Below are 5,048 nucleotides of genomic sequence, written 5' to 3' on the forward strand. Positions count from 1 at the left end.
TTAAACCCTCTGGTTAAGGTTAATATGGGCATGTGCAGTTAATATCAGCGCTATCTGGCCAGAAGTGTGATAATATAATTTATTTTGTGTAATAAACAACTGCAAGGATAGATGATTACAACAAATAGATCACTAATACATAAAAGTAATACATAGATGAATAATGATGATGAGTTATGATGTGTAATCATGGGAACAAGCGGGTTTACAAACAGGAGCAGCTGATTAGCATTAGAAAAGCTGAAATAATACCTCAACTGAAGCCAGTTGTACTAAATGCACTATATGTGCACTGTTACAAGAATATTTTTCGTTCTATTGTTTTCTATTAATTTATATAATTTTAAGTTAAGCAGGACAGAGTTCTTTTTAAAGAAAGATTTACTTATATTCTCAAAAGTTAAGCATGACAGGCTTCTGTTTAAGAAAGAGACCTGTTTTACTGTGTTAATGTTGTCATTTTGAGCTAAAAATAAATGGCTAAATGATCATTTGTTTCCCATATGGTCATATCACAAAGAATATGCATCTGCTTAAATCAAATTCAAGTCAAATGGTTAAAAAATAATTTCACACACAAAAAAAGAGCTACAAAATTCACCACACTGGGAAGGGTGAACTGGGTTGCCCGGCCCTGGCCACGAGGTGTCCCTTATTTATTTTTCAGGGAGTTGGCAACCCTATGTGGCGCATTAGCCTAAAGCTTGTGTTGTTAGTAGTGTTTCAGGTTCTTTCACAGACTAATGAAAAAGTAATGTAATGTACTGTAACAAATTACTTTCGTCAGCATTTAATTAACTAAGGTACCACATCACTTGTAAGAAAAGTAACGAGTAATGTGTAACACATTGCATTTATTGTGTAATAATGCTAGCACTGGTTATTACAGGTACAGATGCAGAAATGGTTCGATCACAGCAAGTTTGTTACAAAAAATAAATGAATAAATAAATCAAACACTCTGTACACGACAAAAACACTGAAAATGTCAAAATTCATGAATGCAAATCTTTATTAATAGAGACGATGATAAAGAACTTTACATTATTTGAATTACCTGCCAGAAACTGTCTGATAAATGAGAAACATGCTTCACGGTTCACATCAGAGAGATATCTGACATAAAGTCAAACTGTGTTACAAATAAACATGATCTTATGAGTGTGTTTTTTTTTAAATTTTTGAACCATACAAACGTCCTCATGTAGAGATCAGCTGTTACAGTTTAATTACAGTAATTAAAGTAAAGAGGTGGCCTGGGGCTCGGTCACTCAGGCGCAGCTGGGGGCCGGCGGAGCTCACGGGCGCGTCACTGCAACTCCCCCTGACTTCTGCTCCGCGGCTGCTGGGCGAGCCCTCATCTGGGACTCTCCTCAGCTCTTACTGGAACAGTGGCGCGGCTGCCCCTCTGTTGGTCTTCCATGGTCTCTTGTGTTCTGGGGGCCTCTGGATGTCTGGAGTTTTGATCTCCTCCATACCCGCTTCACACCCTGGAGGACGGGGCTGTGGCCCCCCCACACTCCCTAGCAGATCATTACATGGAGAAACCTTTGGAATGCAAGCATGCTGATCCACACAGGTATGCACACATGGGTATTCACAGACGCGGACTAAAGCTTTCTTGGCTGCTACCTCAAAGCACACTGTGCGCTGTCTATCTTGCGTGCTGCACAATATCGTTTATTATTTAGTAAATACTGATATCTATGGCTAGCTAGTTTATTGTGATGGTGCTTTGTTTTCTCTATTATTATGTTGCTCTTTGTTGTTTGCTGTCTCCTCTGTTTGTTTTTTTTTTGTTTTTTTTGTTTTTTCTCCATACAGGTGACCCAGGAGTTCTTTTTTTTTTTTTCTCTCTCTCTTCCCCCCCCTTCTCACCGTCTCTTCTCCCCTTTGGTTTTCTTTCTTTCTCTCCCCCTCTTTCTCTCATTCATTCCCCCTGTCCTATTTATTAAAAAAAAAAAAAAAATGACAAAGGATGAACTGAAGCTCTGCCATCACGTAATGTCGCATACTGCTGTTTCTGATGTCATTTATAAAAAAATAAAAAATTAAAAAAAATTAAAAAAAAAAGTAATTAAAGTAAAGATTTGTGTATTGACAGACTCAGGCTCAGAGTCACTGACAGACAGCACAGACACACACTGTTGGTCTGAAGTCTAAAGATGATGATCAGCGTGTCTTTCTCCATGGTTGGAATCAACGCAGGATTATGGAGCAGCAGCAGGAGACTTGGAGTCGAGCTGTCAGGAGCTCTGAGCCATTTCAGTCTGCTGCTGGCCTGCAAGAGGTTACTCTGGATTCGGGGTTTCTTGTGTTTTATCTTTTTTGCACATCAGATAACCACAACCAGCAACCGCAACAGCAACTACCAAACCAACTACCCCGCCGATAATTTTCCCCAGTTTTCCTGCAGGAGAGAAACAGGTGTAACAGAAAAAGTTAAAAGTAGGAATAACGTGTGGCAGTTTGAATGCTGGTGAATTTTTCTGTTCTTGTTCGCTTAAAAAGCAGGAAACATGATCTGACTGGAACTGCAGAGATGTTTTATACTCATCTCTGATATTAGTGACATTTGTAATAATTAGTTTCTGCTCTAACCTTACCCAAACAATGTTGCTAGGTAAGGTTAGAGCTTAGGGAGGGGCAGCTATCTGCTCCTCCCTGAGTCTGGTTCTGCCGGAGGTTTCTTCCTGTTAAAAGGGAGTTTTTCCTTCCCACTGTCGCCAAAGTGCTGCTCATAGGGAGCCATATGATTGTTGGGTTTTTCTCTGTATCTCTTATTGTACGGTCTACTGCACAATATAAAGGGCCATGAGGTGACTGTTGTTGTGATTTGGTGCTATATAAAGAAAATTGAATTCAATTCAATTGAATTAAAACTCTAGACTACCAGCCACAAAGACAACAGCTGGAGAAACATCTGTCTGCCTCTGACATCCACCAGCTCATCCATACAACAAACAAACATCAACAACCAGGAAGCAGCCTCACCTCTGATCACACACACATTCAACACTACTCACTCACCTGGAGGAACAACACCCAGTCTGATGGTTCTAATGGATTTCCATGAGTGTGTTTTTTCGATGAAGACGTGACACTCGTATTTTCCGTTACAAGCATCTATCACATTCTTCAGAATCAAAGACACGTCTCCATTCTTCATCTGTATGTCCTTCAGATCCACACGGTTCTTAAAAAATGGATGCTGATTGGTGGTATCAAAACGCTCCTTGTGGTACAAAAAGACATTTTTATCTCTGATGTCTTCTCTGCTCCACTTTACACCTGTAACAGGTTTGTTATCTGGAGCTTGACATGTCAGAGTGACGTCCTGTCCAGGCAAAGCTAAGACAGTCTTTTGATCTGAAAGAAGCAATCATAAAGAGCAGAGAGGTTAAAGGTCAAAGTACAATTATGATCAGAATGATTGACTTTAAATATTTTTGTTTATTTCCTTTGACATTTGAGTTTTTAGTCATGTTGGATTTAATGAACCTCTGAACATCCAGCAGGTCACCAGTGACCCACTGAGGGGGAATTTTAGCCTCATGCTAAACATGAGGAGAGCTTTTATTGAGCTAAAGCACATTGAAATTTGAGATCCACTCAGTCTCAGGACAGACAGAATATACTCTGTTTGAAAATGCATGTCCAAAGGATTTTGTAACTTGCCAATACTAATATTTTAAATAAATATGTAGAAGCAGTAGCAATCTTCCATGAAATAAAAAAAATCTATTTCTTGAAGCAGAACATTGATCCACATCTGAATAAACCTGGATCCATGTAATATTAAAGTGATGAGGCCCAGAGTGATAAAAAGAAATCCCTGACAGCACCCCTGGACACACACATACTCCTTTGTCTCTGTCACATCTGGATCACAGCCCCAGATGTTCAGTCCGCACAGACAAACTGAATCAATCTGAAGATAACTCTTATAGAAATATTATTAACATGTAAACAGGCTGATACTCTTCATTCATCTTCAGTTTCTAACAGTAAATCTCACCTGCAGAGACAAACACAAGGATGCTGAAAAACAGCAAGGTGGAGTAGAGTGATCCAGGTCCAGCAGACATGTCTGTGCTTCTGTATTAAATCAAATTGGAGCTTCAGACGAGACTATATGAGATGAGCTTTGAATTTCAGATGAAGCTGAAAGTCCCCGAATGAGAGAGCAGGTCTGTAACTCCACACTTAACAGTCAGAGAGAGAGAGACGGTTGGTGGGCTTGACCAGAGTCCTCCAATGGCTGCGAACTAATAACTCCCGAATGCTAAATTCCTTACAAGTTACCTGGAAAGTTGTCAGGTTTTCATAAGAAAGCTCATCTGGCTCAGTTCCAAGGTGGGAGAAGTCTTCACACTCAGCCTGTGAGTCTTAAGGGCTGTGCTGCTTTCACACAGAAACTGATGATATACATTTAACTGCACTTTCTGTAAGTTTGTTTTTTTATGAAGCAGAAATAACCCAATTTATATCATAAACCAGGAGCAGACATGCAATGGTTCAGAGGATGAAGAAACTCTCTGTTCTGCTGTGGAGGACATCAGCCTGAGTCCACGGCCTTCAGCTTCTGCCTGCGTGCGGGTCAGGGTGTGGATGGAGTCAAACAGACCAACTAACAATATTTTATGTCAAAAGTATAAAAAAAATGAGATCAGAGTTATTACTTCTTCAGCCTGTTTTTGTTTTTGTGCTTAAGGACATGGACGTTTTATGTTGGGAAAACTTGAACTTGAATGAATTTAGTCTGCAGCGTGCCGATCTCTCTCCCTCTGACCAATGAGTCATAGGAGCCTTGATAATAAAAGATTAATTCAGGTGGGAATCCTCGCGGTTCACCTGCCTGCAGAAGCAGCAGGTGGGCCATCTGTCGGCACTCCATGATCATGTGATCGCTGTGCTGTAAACCACACTTCACAAAACCAACAGACTGAGGCATTTAGAAGAAACTAAGAGCCAGATCAGCAGAACTACAGCACACGGAAATGTCTGCTGTAACTGTCACCAGGGGCGGAGCGTGGGGGTGGCTTACT

At 40.4% G+C, this 5,048-nt stretch overlaps 1 long non-coding RNA gene across 1 annotated transcript; it reads left to right on the forward strand.

The window, feature by feature from the left end:
• Positions 1–1,297: 1,297 nt before the first annotated feature.
• Positions 1,298–2,087, forward strand: LOC146673272 (uncharacterized). Its single transcript, XR_014910534.1, has 2 exons — positions 1,298–1,579; positions 1,825–2,087. It is a non-coding gene; the product is annotated as an uncharacterized LOC146673272 (long non-coding RNA).
• The last annotated feature ends 2,961 nt before the right edge of the window (positions 2,088–5,048 follow it).

This window comes from Rhamphochromis longiceps, linkage group LG3 (assembly GCF_057381845.1).
Source record: "Rhamphochromis longiceps isolate RC_006_pf linkage group LG3, R_longiceps_female_GT1.1, whole genome shotgun sequence".
In the NCBI taxonomy this organism is placed as follows: Eukaryota; Metazoa; Chordata; class Actinopteri; order Cichliformes; family Cichlidae; genus Rhamphochromis; species Rhamphochromis longiceps.